Consider the following 17,808-nt stretch of genomic DNA (forward strand, 5'->3'; position numbering starts at 1 on the left):
CCCTTACTATTATGGACTTAGTTTTACATCATTAATATTGCTATACCTGAGTATGCTTATTTGTATAATAAACCCTTTGGAAATAGTAATGGAAGTAATGATTCCCCGGGGATATAGGAAAAGGACAGGGGTGGGGGTGGGGGTGGGGAAAAATGATAACAATGATGATTGTATAACCCCACTCTAGAGGAAAGGATAATAGAATTCTAGGTGAATGGATATGTTTCATGGTATAAAATACAGCAAATAATAATAAAATAAATATTTAATATAGTAATAAGGGTTCTGGGAGGTAGGGTCAGAGAGGGAAGGGATAAAAGAGAGCTGATATCAAAGACTTCAAGAAGAAAGAAAGTGTTTTGAACCTGATGATGGCAGCAATTGTACAATTATGCTTGATGTGATTGAATTATTGTTATAATATATGTGAGAACTCTCAACAAAATGTTTTTTTTTTTTTCAGTTAGTCTTGGAAATCAGAATTGACTCAATGGTAGTGAGGTTTAATGTCCCATGACATTACTTAGCACAGTGGAATCAACTCCATAATGGAATCTGCTGTGAGCAGCCAACAAGCTGTAAGAAGCGCAGGGTGACCCTTACTCTGGCCAATGCACTGATGAAAGTCCCTGGGTGTGATGTAAGGTTGTGGTGGGGGTGCGGGCAGTATACTTTCCATGCAAGTAGACACTGTGAGAAGAATGTTAGCCTTTCTGCTGGGTCTTGATCCTGCATATGGTTCACTGACCTCCAGCTCCTAGACTTGAGCCAAGTACCTGCCTGCTGAGCCTGGGAGCAGTGGCCTGTCATTGGACCTGCCAACAGTGGATTCATTCTCCTCCGCGTCCACTAGCCTGCGGTTTTCCGGCTTCCTGGTTCATTTACCTGGCTTTTCCTCTTGTTCACCTGTCTCCACAGATGAACACAACTCAGGAGAAGGCTCCAGCTTTACATTTGATCCACAGAGTAGAATAGGACTTGATGGATTCTTACCTTATATCTCTGAGATTCTAAATGTATATAATTTTTCTATTGAAGGTTTGGTCTCCTCACCACAAGATAGGCAGTTCAAACTCACAAAGAACCTCCTAAAATAAAGATGAGGCTGTCTGTTCTTTTTGTATTCTTCTTCATCTACCATTCTAGCAATCTACTGATCCACTGGACATGTTTTTTTTATTTGATTTGTGTTATTTCTTCAGATGTCATATGAAGAAATCACATACAATGTGGCTTTTCAATCTGATATCACATATTCTTTTTGACATGCATCCATATGCTTACATTTATTGTTAGTTGATTTAATTTTTCTGTGTAATATTTCATTGCAAATATTAAGTCACCAGTTGTTGGAAATAATAATCATTTATATTTCATTTTAGGTAAAAGCATTCTTACTTTTGTTTGTTTGTTTTTACTCAGTTAAATTTCTATTCTTTAGACTATTGTCCATCATATCTCAAATACAGAGAAATATGCAAAAGCTAGATTATGTGTAAAGAAGAAACCTGTCAGGGAAGAAAATCTCAATTATTTTTAACAAAAATGAACAATAGAAACTGGTAATATAGAAATGTTTCAAAGGCAGAAAATGGTGTGAGGGGGGCCATGATCATGATCTGACTTGTCCATGTTTCAATGTACATATATACATAGATGTGTATATATATGATAATGTAATATTAAATAGTGGCATTCTTTCCATTTTGAGATAACTTGCTGCTTATTTAAAAGATCCTCAGGAGCTAGTTTCAGTTGAAGTTTAAAGATCCTTTTACAGTGATATTCTGAAGGATTTCACCAAACCCAGTGAATCCAATAATTCTGGATTCTTTGAGAATTAGAAGGTCTGTCCTACATGCTTCCCCTTTCTAACTTCATCCACCTATTGTGCCCTTGCTCATGGCATTCCATCAGACAGGATTTCACAAGGTCTTACGGTAACACGGGTAGGAGCCAATGGGTTAATTAAGCCTATAGTCAAGCTCCTTTTCTGATTATTGGGTTTAATTCTTTCTCTTTTCTTACAAAGAGAAACTAATAGTTTTATGTTAGATTCTTACTCTTAATCTTTTAATATTCCCTGTAATACTAATGAAAGTAGGAGATAGAATAAAAACGTTAAGAATTATAAGATCCCATTTGAATTATTCCACAAATCCCTGACCCTAAATCTTCATATTGATAAACTAATCTTGAGGTGATTGATTTTGCCTTACAGGGTCAGTATCTGCACTCCTACTTTGTTCCGTTCTCTCTAGATTTTAGTTGCTGTTACTGGAAAAATGATTTATCATCCACAAGTTCATCCTTTTGGTGGCACCTTTTCAAATGGCAAAATTCAAAGCACACTTGATGTGTATCAACGAGTGCTTCCAGTCCTCCTCACTCTCAGCAAACAAGGTAGTGCTCTATGCATATCACAGGTGGTTGATAGAGTCTCTTCCTGTCCTGATGCCAGATTCCTCTTCCTATACACAGGTTCTCTGATGATTTTCTCAGAATACACATTTATAAAATATGGTGAGAGGACATTTAATAAATATGGCAAGAGGCTACAACCCCAATGCACACCCTTCCTCATACTAAACACTGCCTCAGTCCCTTGTTCTGTTTGCACAGCAGTCTCTTGGCTCATGTACAAGTTCCTCGTGAGCAAAATGAAGTGTTCTGGAATTCCCATTCTTTTCAAGAGATCCGTAGTATTGCTTGGAGCCACACCTTCTAATGCCTTTGATTAGTCAAGGAAACTCAAGTAAGCAACTCTCTCTTACTAGGTGCTTTTAGCTAAGACCCATCTGACATCAGCAAAGACACCCCTTATTTCATGGCCTCTTCTGAATTTGGACTGAGTCAATGGCAGGCTTTCTTCAATGTGCTGCTGCCAACCATTGTGTAAGGAGCTTCAGCAAAATGTTCCTTGTATGTGATTTCAATAATATTGTTTAATAATTTGAGAATTTTGTTGGATCACTTTTCTTTGGAATGGGTACAAATAAAGATTCCTTCCAGCCAGTTGGCCAATAGCTGCCTTCTAAATTTCCTGGCAAAGATGAGTGAGTGCTTCCAGTACGTCATCAGCTTGTTGGAACATTCGATTGGTATTCTATCCATCCTTGGCATCTTGATTTTGGCTAATCCTTTCAGTGCAGCTCGAACTTCTTCCACTACCTTGATTGTGACACATGTTCTACTTCTTGAAGTGGCGGAAGGTGAACTAGGTCTGTTCGGTAGACTGACTCTATATCTTCTGTCCATCTTATTTTGATGCTTCCTGCATCATTCAACGTTTTTCCCATGAAATCTTTCAAGGTTGCAACACGAGGCTGACTTTTTCATTTAGTTCTTTGAGTTTAAGATACTCTGAGTGCACTGGTGATGTAATGATTAAATATTGGGGTGTCAACTGTAAGGTCAGCTTCTGGAAACCACCAGTAGCTCTCAGACAGCCGGGTTTTCTACTCCTGTAAAGAGTTGCAACATTGGAAACTACCAGAAGCAGTTATATTTTGCCCTCTAAGGTCACTATGAGTAGCATTGATTTGAGGCAATGGGTTGGATTTTTTTACTTTTTAAGTCCAACTTTGATGAATATCCCTCTTATGACTAATGGCAGCAGGTATCTTTGCATGTATTAATTAACTGCTTTAATATCCTCTAGATCAGTGGTTTTCAACCATCCTAATGCCATGACTCTTTAATACATTTCCTCATGTTGCGGTGGCCCCCAACAATAAAATTATTTATGTTGCTACTTCATAACTATAATTTTGCTACTGTTATGAATCAGGCGACCCTTGTGAAAGGGTCATTTGACCCCCCCAAAGGGATCACGACCCACAGTTTGAGAACTGCTGCTCTAGGTGAAATCTGTTCATGCCCATGGATTGATTTGGTCTTTCATTATTATTAAATGGTGGAAGTTATATAAGTTCTATTTATATTAGAACTTTGATGGATATATCATCCTTGAAGATATTTTCCCAGTCTATACACTGTCTCTCCATCCACCCACTCCCCATCCCTAAAACTCTATGTTTTTCATATCTGGAGAATTTAGTTCCAAAGAATTTAGTCTACCTACATGCAGACACAACACCAATATCCTTAAAATGGAAGTTAAGAATGCTCCCAGAACTATTAGGGCTCCCGATGCCTCTATCCAAAACCTGTGAAATGCAGATAACACAACCTTACTTGTTGAAAGTGAACACTTGCTGATGAAGATCAAAGAATACAGCCTTCAATATGGATTATAACTCAATGTCCAGAAGACAAATATCATAATAACTGGACCAGTAGGTAAAATAATGGTAAAAGGAAAAAAGGTTGAATTTATCAACTATTTTGTCTTGCCTGATCCACAACCAATGCTCATGGGAGCAGCAGTAAAGAGATCAAAAGATGTGTTGCATTAGGCAAATTTGCTGCATAAGACCTCTTTGGGATATTGAAAATCAATAAAGTTTTTTGGAGGATTAGGTGCACCTGACACAAGCCATGTTATTTTCAGTTGCCTCATATGCATATGAATGTTGGACACTGAATAAGAACAAACAAGAATTGATGCAATTGAATCATGACACTGATAGTGGTTATTGAACACATGATAGACTTCGCAAAGGACAAACAAATGTGTCTTGGAAGAATACAGAGTGCTCCTTAGACACAAGAGTGGTGAGAACAGTCCCAGAACAAAAATAGCAAACTTGGTAAAGCCAGGAAAGTCCTCAACTATATGGATCGACACAGTGGCTCCACAATGGTCTCAGGCATAGGAACAATTGTGAGGATGGAGCAGGACTGGGCAATATTTCTTTCTGTGGTGAATAGGGTCACAATCGATTGGAACCCGCTTGATGGGACACAAAATAACTTATCTCTAGATCAACAGGCAAAAGGTGAAGTTGCTATATTGGCTGGTATGATTGATTATTGTTACCAAAGGAAAATTAAACTGGAAGTTCATAAAAGAAGTAAAGAAGGAAATGTTTCAAATACAGGAGGTTCCCTAGTACATCTCTTAGCCCTGCCATGCACTATGAATAAAGACAGTGGAAAGTGATAGCAACACGATTATAGCATGCCTATTTATGACCAAGGCCTTTTAGGAATGACAGTTTGTATCATTCATCAGGTAATTAACCATGGCTCTCTGGAGTACTTGCTGAGGGCAAAGGGAATGCAGAGTGGGTGGTAGAAGAAGGTGGTTCTAGGTACCAGCTTTGATCATGTGAACAATGCCTGGAATGATGACTGTAAATTTAAAGTGTATTTATCTTTGAATGTATGTATCAAACATATTTTGTTTTCTTTACTTATAAAATATAAGATGTTAAAGTGAATAGTGCATTTTTGATTAGATGGATGTTAGTTGTGTCATTTTAGGTACAATTATGTCTGTAGGGGGAAAAGATCTGGCAAATTCCAGCCTTCATTTTGGTGATAGGTTGCCTGGGAATATAGAAGGGGGTGGAGTATTTATGAACAACTTAATAGGCTGTTGGCAGTTGCCATGCTGAAGCTTTTACCTAAGCCTCCTTCAAAGAAGCAAGTTTCAAGTACAGTAGTAGATTCCTCAGATTCCACCAGATAGTTTATTTTCAGGAGTCCCCTCATTTTTCCCCTGTCTGGCATTCTAGTCTCAGTCACACAGCTACACTTAACCAGACTCCTTTCTTTTCATTTTTTTGTGAGTTAAGTGAAGGTTTATAAAAGAGATCATCAGTTTTGCTTCATCGATCCATACATATTTTGTTTCAACTCATCCATTGCAATGACTTCAATATCCATCACTTATCTCACTCCCCAGCAACCTTCCTCCTGTCCCTTTGTATCCTTTTTCCATTCTTCTTACTTTTCTCATGCTCTGTCCTTTGTACTTGGGTAAATGTGGTTCTTTTGATCTTAAATGGCTAATGGATAAGATTGGTGAGTGTGTTAGACAGGGTTCTCTAGAGAGACAAACCAGATTGCTAGTAATTATATATAAATATATTTATATAGATAGATATATAATACAAGAAATGAACCATTAAATTATATACAGATCGATAATATAAGAAATTAACAGTTAAATTATAATGCAGTGAGACACTAGCCGTCCTTTAAGGCTTGAGAGCCTCCGGTTGCCAGTCCCATTCTGTAGAGAGAGCTGGGCTATATATATCCAGGCAGCAAACAGCAAGGCAGGTCCCTAACTGTCATCAACTGTCGGTCCCCAGCTCCAGAGATGAACATTCCAATCGTGTGGGCTTAAAGGGACCTCAACTTACAGCGACACAGTTCACAGGCTAGGCATCCCACAGGTAGTGTACCCCTTTACACTGAGGCACAGAACAACCAAGGTGAGGTTCACTGAACCATTTATCCTTCTGCACTTCAGTTACTCCTAGTTGTGTTTATCGGCCAGGCTGGAACAATAAACTATAGCAGTGAGTTCAATTCAAGACCTGAAGTGGGACTAAGGGTCATAGTCCTGGGGAATCTACCAGTCTCTATCCAACCAGTAAGTCATGTCTCTTTAATGATTTGAAGTTATGTTTTAATACTCAATTCTATCCACAACTTTTAAAATGTCATTCTTTTCAGAGTATGTAGTAGATATTGATGGGCCCCACCTGGTTCTTCTGGTCTTAGTGTTAAGGAGGCCGATGTTTACAAGTTCCATTCATTGGCATGCTCCATTTGACTAATTGTTTCCATGTGTCTTTTGATATTGATGATGCTCGAGAAGCAATGGTTTGATGAAGTGGAAGAAATGAAAAAAGTGAGCCCTTGAATATATTCTACAATTCCAAGTTTATTGAATTTCTTCCTGTATGTAGTTTAGTCACATGAACCTCCTTAAGGGCTTTTCAAGACTTACCTTGAACCACACTGCTTTCCGTGATAGAGTAAGACGTATGTGCCTTAAGAACTCAAATCAGGCTTACTGCCATCAAGTGGATGATGACACATAGTGACCCTTTAGAACAGGATAGATTTGCTCCAGTGAGTTTCTAAGACTATAATTCTTTATGGGAGTGGAAAGCCCGGCAGAGTGTTCTTGGTTTCCAACTGCTGACCTTGTTAGCAGCACAGGGCGTACCTGCTATGCAACCAGGGCTCCTGCCAAAACGAAAGACTAGATAATAATATTATGATTATTCAAATGTATACAACCACTAAAACCTAGGAATCAGTAAGTACTTAGAAAGATTCTACCTACCTTTTTGATATAGATAAAACAGGAGATCACAATGGGGACTGGAGTAAGAAAGTTGGAAACGCATATGAAGGACTGGCAGATAGATATGTTCGCTGAGGGAGAGAATGGACACTGGATATGACATGATAGAATGTTTCAAGTCTAGTATCATCACTGCAAGTGCCTTTTTCCAGCAACATAAACAGTGACTATGCATGTGGACCTCAGCAGATGGAACACACAGGGATCGGTTTGACTACATGTGTGAAAAGAGCAAATTGGAAAGCTCAATGTCATAAACCAAATCAGGGCCAGGGGCTAACTAAAATATACCATCAATCATTCAACTGTAAATTCTAGCAGAAAGTGTAGATAATGTAAACAAGAACATGAGACAAAGTACAAAGTAAGCTTATGCCATTTGAATGTATAGAATATCTTAAGAACAGATTTAATGGAGTGATTCTTTGGTGGGAATTCCGCCAGTCTCCATCCAAACAATAAGTCAAGTTTCTTTAATAACTGATACCTGAAGAGCAAGGGAGTCATGAGAGGACATCAAGAACCTCCTACATGAAGAAATCAAAAGGTCCCTAAAAGTTTAGTCAACTACAAAGTGCAAAAATGAGTGTCAGAAAACACTCAGAAACCTGCCCTTGAATAGGGAGTACCTAAAACACATAGAAGATATGGTGAAATAAAGCCTGAGCAGACAAGTATAAAGGGAATCTTGAGTGGACAAATTAAAATAGTAAAAATGTCTAAGATCTGAAGATAGAAAGTCAGAACACAAAAACACTATGTGTTAGACTGGGTTCTCTCGAGAAGCAAGAACCAGTGATGCTTATGTTGTTGTTTAAATACATTCCTGTCAGTTCCAAATCAGAGGGACCCTACATTAAACAGAACCCCAACCTCACAATAGTTCTTCTGTTCAAGTACATTGTTGTAGCCGCTACATCGATCTATCTTGCTGAGGGCATTTTTAAATAACGTGCACTGCACCTCTACTTTAATAAGCATGATGTCTTTTTCTAGAAATTGTTTGCTCCTGATTGCATGTCCGTGATAGTGGTAGTGAAGTCTAACCATCCTTGCTTTTAAGAAGCATTCTGGTTATATGCTTCCAAAGCTGATTTTTTGATTCTTTTATTAGTCTGTGATAGTTTAACTATTCTTCACTGGAACCATAATTCAAAGATATTAATTCTTCATTGATCTTCCTCCTTCAGTATCCAACTTCCACATGCAGGTGAGACAATGGAGAATATGATGATGATATGAATGGAATGAAGACTAGGGGAGTGGTGCTATTGGGATCTTCATTTGCTGATGACTCGAGGTAAGGAGAAATAGCTGCAAAATGTGCTCATGCTTTTAATTTGGAATGTGAAATGTATGGATCCAGGTGGACGAGAAGTTTCCTGAAATGAAATGGAATGCATGAAGACCTATATCCTATGTGTTAGTGAACTGAAATGGACTGGCATAGGCCAATATGAATCAGAAAATCTTATGAGTTATTATGCCAGGTATAACATGATCAAGATGAATACAATGACTGACATTCATTGTCCAAAGGGACAGTAGAACATCAAACATGAAGCACAGTTTTGTCTTTGCAAAGATGATGTGTGTGTGCGTGCATGCTATCAAGGAAGTCCAATCAAAACAATTACAATTCAGATTTATGCACCAATCATAAAAGCTGGTGATGAAGATATTGAATTCTACCAGTGACTTCAGTGAGAAATTTATGAAGCAAGCAATAATGATGCATTGCTAAGTATTAGAGATTGAAATGCAAAAGTTGGAAACAAATAGGAAATAACAGAGTTTGGAAAATATTGACTTGGCAATAGAACCAAACCTGGAGACAGGATGATAGTATTTGCAAGATCAAGTACTTGTTTATAGCAAATATGTTGTTTCAACAACCAAACACATGGACTTCTCCTGAAGGAATACAAGGACATGAAATTGATTACATCTGCGGAAACAGATGCTGGGGAAGTTCAGTATCAGCAGCTAAAGCCAAGCTAGCTGATCATTAGTTGCTCAGCTGGAAGGTCCCGTGTAAGGTGAGGAAAATTAAAACAAGTTTTTATGAGACAAAACACAACCGCGGGTCATGCAACTTGACTTTTGAGAACATCCCAATGACAGATTTGACCCATTCAATCTGTAAGAAAGCTTCTTAACAACCTGCCATATGAAGATGACACATCTTTGCTTGCTGAGAAGGAGGAGAACTTGAGGCACTTGCTAGTGAACATCAAGGATTGAAGCCTACCATGTAGATCACAATGCAATGTCCACTAGACCCAAAGGCTCACAATTGCACCAATAGGTAACTTCATGAAGTAAGGAAGCAGGGTGGAGTTGTCTTGCTGGGATCCACAATCAATGTTCATGGAAGCAGCAGCCCAGCACTCAAGAGCTGCATTGGGCAAAATTTGCTGCAAAAGACCTCTTTAGAGTATTGAAAAATAAGAACCTGATCAGCTCGCTGTGAAAAGACAGAAAGAGAAGACATGAAGGATGCAAAGGGTCATTTAAAATTTAGGGGGAAAAGAAAAGATCAAAGTGGATGTCAGAAGCGACTCTGACACTTGCTATAACTCTAACAGTAGTGAAAGCAACTGGGAAAAAAAGATGACATCAAGGAGATGAATAGAACATTTCAAAGGGAAGAAGTAGTCAAGATATCAAAAGAGATAGTGCATTAGGTAAATTTGCTGCCCAAAATCTTCTTTAGAGTATTGAAAAGCAAGGAGTAAGGTGGACCTGACACAAGCAGTGATGTTTTACATTTTATCATATTCATATGAAAAGTGGACATTGAATAAAGAAAGCTTGGGAAGGATCCGTGTATTTGAAATGTGGTGCTGGAGAAGAATATTGAGAACATCATGGTGTGCTTCAAGGACAAACTCTTCTGTCTTGGAAGAAGTATGATAGGGTGCTCCTTAGAGGCAAGGGTAGCAAGAAGCTGTCTTACATACTTTGGACATGTCAGGAGAGACCAGTCCCTAGAGAAGGCCATCATTCTTGGAGGAGTGAAGGAAAGGAAAAAGAGGGAGGCCCTCAAGGAGACACCTTGACCCTGAGGAAACAACAAGGGACTTGGGCGTAGGGGCAATGTAGAGCAGTGGCTCTCAACCTTCCTCAGGCCATGACCCTTTCATACAGCTCCTCGTGTGGTGGTGACCCGGAACCATAAAATGCTGCTGCTACTTCATCACTGTAATTTTACTACTGTTATGAATCATAATGGACATATCTGATATGCAGGATGTAGTTCCATCGTTACAAATTGAGCATAATGAAACATAATTAAAGCCCAATGATTAATCGCAAAACAATATGTAATTATCTATTGTGAAATATGTATGTGTTTTCCAGTGGTCTTAGGTGACTCCTCTGAAAGGGTTTTTGGGGGTCGCGACGCACAGGTTGAGGACCGCTGAGTTAGAGGCTGATGCAGGACCATGCATTGGTTTGTTCTGTTGAGTATCGAGTTGCTATGGATTGGACCTGACTCAATGGCACTAAACAACAACCAGGAATTGATGTAATGTCACTGGAAATGTTTACACAAACATATGAAGTGCTGGAGGTTCTCACCCATCTACAAAAAGGTATTTGAGAGATCGCTCCCTCATTAGCCAACTGAAGACCTATGCCAAACTCATCTTCACCGAGTCAGTGTCCACTCAGTGTGATTCTTCTTCATACCTATTGCAAAAAAGATGACCCAACACAATGCACATATTATCAAACAATTTGATTAAGATTGCAAGAAGTGAAATTTTTTGGAAATAATCCAGAAAAGGTCACAGCAACCCATTCCCAGTGATATACCAGACATTCAAAGTGGATTTAGAAGAGGACATAGAATGAAACATATAGTTTTTGTGTCAAATGTATCTTGGCTGAACTCTGCAAAGATATTTGACTTTGTGAGTGAGAAGATCTCAGGGATGTTGCAAAGGAAGCAACACCAACTGTTCTAATGTAGAATCTGTGTATAGAACACACCAAAGGTTGGTTTGAGGTTTAAAATAAGGTAATATGTGTGTCGGGATTGTTTGCTTTTATCATACTTATGAAAACCATACAGTGAGAAAATACAGAAAGTCAATTATATGAAAAATAAGGTGGCATCAGAACTCAAAGACTAAGTAATAACCTACAACATGCAGATGACTCCTTGCTTGCTGAAAGGTAAGAGGACCTGAGATGCTTGATGATGAAAATGAAAGATTACAGCCTTCAGTGTGCATTACAACTCCATATAAAGGAAGCAAAAGTCTGCACAACTGGATCAGTAAACAACATTATGATATAAATGGTTAAGAATTTCATTTATATGGTTCCATAATAAATGATCATAGAAGCAGCAAGGAAGATATCAAAGGACGATTGCATTGGGCAAACCTGCTTGACCATACCTCCCAAAAGTGCTAATGAGGAAAGATAGCGCTTTTAGACCTAACATACACCTGACCCAAGCCATTGTATTTTCAATGACTCCATCCACACGTGAAAGATGGGCAATGATAAGGAAAAGTGAAGATGGATTCATCTATTTGAATTATAATTGAGGAAGAACATTCAAAGAACCACAGAATGCCAGAGTAACAAAAATCTATTGGAGGAAGTACAACCAGAATGCTCCTCAGAAGCTGGGAAGGAGAGATTTCGTCTCATGTAGTTTGGCTATAATCAGGAGAGACCCGGTGAAGGAAATCATACTCAGCAAAGCAGGGGGTCAGAGTAAAAAAAAGAGATGCTCAAAGAGTTGGGTTAACACAGTCACTGCAAAACACGCTCAAACCGAAGATTTGAGAAGATGGCACAAGATTTGGCAATGTTTTGTTCTATTCTATGTATGAGCCAATATGTTGGAACTGATTTGAAAAACAACAATAATCTGTGACTTGTAAATTTTCAACTATTCATTCATTATGGACACCAATATATTGTACAGTACATCTAGGTCTAATTTTTTGTTGTTGTTATTAGTCAAAATAATGGTTCTGAACTCGCTATCAGAGAATAAAGACTGTAATAGCAGAAACGGGTCACAAAGAGCCATGTGTGCATGTATTTTAACTGTGTCTTCTGCATATTCTTATGTATTATATAAGTTTGATGAGAGATTACTATTTCAATATTGCAGCTTAGAAAGTCCAATAACAACCAATACACTCAGGTAAAGGCAAATTATATTATCACCTGATGTTCAATGGTGTGTGACCTATGGTGTCTAACAGGTCTATTAGCAGGCCAAGAAATGTTGCTCAGAAAAGAAAATGTATCTACAACAGTTTATTTCAAAATTACAGCTCACATTATATTCTAAATTATGGCTAATGAAAACTCCATATAATAACTCTTGTTTCTCTTTCCTACACAGTATATTTTACATAACCCATGATTTAACAAATATTTCATCCTATTTTAGAAATGAGAAAAGTAAGACTTTAATATTTTTGAGGTTATAAAACAAATAAATTACAAAGCTTGAGTCTGAACCTATTTCTCTTGAACCTGGCACTCCATTAAAAAAAATCACTACATATCCTTGCAATGTCATAGGATTTATATACTAAGAAGAAAGTGTTATTGAAATATTTTACCTCCACAAAATAACTAAAGCAATATAGTTGAAAATAAGAAATTAGAATATCAACCAAAATAGCTCTTTCAAGAAAATACTGAAAAAGCTTTATTATTATTCATATATTATGAAATGAACAATTACATTACCACACATATTAACTTTGTCCCTGAGTATAATTTTATTACACACTATAGTTGATAAAGGATAATTTAAATATTTCACAAATAATGAATGGCCTATTTTGCTAAGTCAGTGATTCAGAAGAAAAATTAAAATTGTATTTTAGTAAATATTAATATTTGACAATAGACCGAGAAATAAAGGGTTCAATATCTGCACAATGGAAGAAATTATTGATAAAAATGTCATTGCATAATAGAAAGAAACTGCATTGAGGTGCAGGTTTTCTGATTATTATCCTTCAAAATCTTCACAAATTATTGTGTGACATTTGTCATTTTCTCTTTCTGGTTTGCTTCCATATATGGTACATGAAGCTGAAAATCATGTATTTTGTTATTTATTTTTATTCCCAGTGACTTATACAATTATTCCCAAGTTGATAATTGCTCAATATTATTATTGAATAAAGAAATTTGCAAATCAATAAATGGATTTTCCTTTTTGTCATCTAAAATGAAATCCTCAAATCTAAATGTTTCCTAAATTCATAGATTTCCTGCTTCTATAAATACTAGGAAATATCCTGCATTAAAATCAGATAAATATAAACTTTATTGATAGTAGAGCAGCAATTAATTTTATTAGTATTGTGACAAATGACTTGCAACTGCAATAATTTGTGGACATAATTTCAGACTTTGATTTAGTTTAAATCTCATATTTTCTAACAAGACTTTATTGATTAATGAATATTATCTTATTCTACAGAGAAATCCAGATGCGGGGAATTCTGAAGCCTTTAATACATGCAGTTGTGACCTACTCCTTATGCCCACTTTGTCTCCTTGGACCTTGTCCCATGTCTCTTTAGACCAAGCCTCCTATTCCAATTTTAGTACGAATGTTGATACCATTTCTAAAACACTGATTGTATTTTCCCTTGACTCTTGCTGTCACTGAAATAATTCCCATGAGTCTGTGGAAGAGGTGGTAGATAAAACACCAAGTAGTTAACAGAGGTCGGAATCTTTACAGGACCAATGTCCAGAGAGGCTCGGGGTAACTCTTTACCTTTCTTCTGCTCACTATTTTGCTACTCATATTTACAATGGAAAATATATCAGAGAATAATAGCAAGAGAAATAACACAATGTTGCATGTAGTAGCGGAGAGTTGTATTTAGAAATACTGCATATCTGGGCCCAAAGAAGAAATATTTGTCTATATGGATTTTTAACAATTTCAACCAGGCAGCTCAGTGTACTTGAGTGACAAATAGAGGTAAGAGGAAAAAGTGGAAGTCAGTGAGGATGTCTCTTGTTTTAGCATTGTTCATTCATTTGTAGCTCAACAGATTCTTGAGATGTTTCTATGTATATATAGATATGTCCGGACCCATGTGTGTCTAAAGAATCATGCAATATGAATATTTTACATTTACTTTATATTACATTTATTTACTTAGAATAGATTGAGGAAATCATTCTCTGAGTTAAGACTTTCTTGTTCATTACAAGCAGTGTCATTTAATAAAAATTACTATTAATAAATAAAATTGGCTTTCTTTCTAGACATAAACAGGTTAGACTTCCAATTCTTCCTTTTACCAAAAGTATGAGTTTGATTGAATATATGTAAATTAAGGTCTTTCCTTATCAGAGTCTTCATATTTTTATATTAGGGTTATATAATTTATATAAAAGTATGCAAAACCTTATCATGTCCTTCAAATGAATGTCTACAATTATGATAATTGTTGTCATACCTACATATTTTCCTCACATAAAGGACATAAATAATTTTAAATAATAGTGAAGATAGAAATAACCACAGTCTCTGAGCACATACTTTAAGTAAAATGTTACATAAATAAGTTTTATGTTTTATTACATTAATCTTCACAATACTTCCATGAAACATTTTAAAAAATGAAAATGAAACATAGACAGATTAAATAACTTGTCAAAATCTGCAATACTATAGTATGACTCAGTTGCATTTAAAGTCTACTTTTGCCAGAATGTAAAGACTGCAAATTTCATTAATAATTCCATGAATTTAAAATTAATACTAAGTTCAGATATCAAACATTTCATGGGAATTCTTTTCCTTATAAAATTAAAACTATCTTAATGGTAGCTACCTAGTTAGTAAATGAAGAAATTAAAATCTTTAAAAAACCTAAACATTTGGAAAGAGTGATGTGGAGAGTTATTTTTCTTCATTTGTTCTTTGTAAAGCAGAGTAAATTTTCCCTAACTTTTGTGAATTTACTTCATGCATTTTTATTGGGGAAAAAGCTCCTTCACTTTTTTCACATGTGTTTGGGAAACGGTTCGGTAGTAATTATAGGACAAAATCCAAGGTCAATTTGAGAGTTACCAGACTGCCTTAGGGGACACTACAGTGGTCCTTATTATGAGACCTTTTTAATTCAGTCAAAATGAAGTGTTTGTATGATAATACAGGTTATTGAGCACAGTCACAAAGGAACCAGGTGAAAGAATATCCTAAATGTACACATGCATACAGTATTAGGCCATGAATGTGCTTCACAGTGTTTTCAAGTTAGACTTTTCAAGGGTAGAATGCCAGCTTTTTTTCTGAGGCACTTGAGGTGTACTTGAACACCCAACTATTAGGTGGCAGCTAAAGGCATTAATTTTTTGCTCTCCCTTGGGTTTTTAAATACAGTTTCTCCTTATATTGGGCAAGTTAGGGAATGCTATTGTTTTCCTCCAGAATCCCGTCCTTCAAATTTCTCAGAGTAGCAAAAGTCTCCCAAAATCCCCTAGAGATACTTCAGGTGTCTCACGTAACGTAATGGAAAGTGTATGCTTATCAAATTCGGCCATTTTCATTTTCAATGATCTGAAAGTCTGACTCAACAAGGAACAATCCAGAATAAATAAGATAAAATAGTGGGATATGGCTTTTGTTAAAAATTGAGAAAAAGTTTTCATATTAAAAGGAACATTCTTTGATAGTTATGAGTGTTGAGCAATGACTACAGTGCGGGAGGAGAGAGATTTATTGAAAAGAATAAGAAAAGAATATGAACATTATTTAAAATTACTGAGAAAAAATCATAACTGAATAGAAAGTAAACGGAATATGAAGGGGAAAAGACAATAACTATTTGGAAACTTGGAATTATTTTTCATTATCTAAATCTATCCCTGAAATTTTTTAAAATAAGCATAAAACGGAAATCCGATTTCACTGCCGTCTAGTCGATGTAGACTCAGCAATTCTGTAAGTCAAGGTAGAATAACCGCTGGGTTTCTGATTAGTCAATTCTTCAAATAGATAGAAAACTCTATCATTCTCCCACAGAGTCACTGGTGGTTTTGAACTGCTAACCTTGTGGATCACAGCCCAATGCTGTTATGTCTAAATGCAGCTGTTAATTATAGAGGATTATTCATTGAGAACAATAATTTTGATGCCTGGTATAGTCACACAATATATGATTGAGCTCACCCTTCCTTGTGATATCTGTTCTTCCTACAGGTGTCCTTCAGCCTGTGGTCTCCTCTCCTTGAAGAACTTCAAAAGGAAATACTCATTTCTAAGTGACTCTCCTACACTTTCCCAGTATCACTGGCCCTCATCCAGCTCAGCTGGAATGAATGTTCATTGAATCCAGACAGTCGTTGTTTGTTGAAACAGTGAAGTGAATGAAAATAAGACTCAGTCAGATAAGTGAATAATAAAATAGAATAAAGTGGTGAAATTTCAATGGTAAATTCAATATTCTATTGCAGAAACTTCTCATCACTCTGCAACCAAAACTTTACTGTTTAATGTGAATCCACAGAATGGCTGATCTACTGACCTGCTTTAGGTTACAGTCAGAATGTGTTGCTTGACTTTAAAGTGTATTATAATTGTTTTTATAAGGATAAAAATGAAGGATTTTCATGCTGCTTTACTACTTACTTCAAGGCATTGATAAAAAAATGACTTCTAATGCAAAGGAATGCTAATGTAGAAAAAAGAAACACATACAGGTGGACATTTATAATTTTCATCCCAAAACTGATCATACATATTCATATGTCATTAAGAGAGAATAATCAAGAGATTTTGATGGGAGAATTTTGAAACAAAAATATCCTTTGCAGTCGATGCGTCATTTTAGATATTCATAAAATGTGGGCTACACTGTTCTGAACTTCTACTTGCCACCTCTCATTCTCTTAATATCTAAGGATAGGCCTGATAATGAGCAACATTTGTAACTAAAAATGAGGACGCAAAACCAACACTGAACTTGGAAAGTTGGGAATGGTAACTTTGACCTTGTGTAGAAACTTAGATAAGCGTCAAAATAATAGAAAATAATTCTACAATAAATTCCAATGTTGGGTGGCATCCCGTATAAGGGCCCCTAAATTGGCACAAATACCCTATGTATATAATGATTATAAAATATGTGTAATTCTACATGAATTAAGAAATGGAACACTTTTAATTACATTTTGAGAAATGATAAGGTGTATCCAATGGGAAGGGAATCAATCTTTCATGCAAATGTCTTTGAAAGTCAGTAGGCAGGCTTTTTTATTCTAGCATTATTAAATATATATATATTTTTAAAACCTGGGTTCAAATACCTGCTCTATCCATCCAGTTTATGTGATTATGTGAAGAAACCTCTTTCTGATCTGTTAGATATAGTTTTGATGAAGGAAAAATATACATGTTTTTTTACCTTACATACTAACACAGAGTAAGTATACCATATGCCTAAAATCTAATTTAAATATTATATATTGATATTGAACTATTGTAAAGTCCTCTAAAAGGAAGTATATCATATTATGTTATATCCAGAGACAAATTCCGTTGCTATACATGGATA

This window comes from Tenrec ecaudatus, chromosome 6, assembly GCF_050624435.1.
Source record: "Tenrec ecaudatus isolate mTenEca1 chromosome 6, mTenEca1.hap1, whole genome shotgun sequence".
Taxonomy (NCBI): Eukaryota; Metazoa; Chordata; class Mammalia; order Afrosoricida; family Tenrecidae; genus Tenrec; species Tenrec ecaudatus.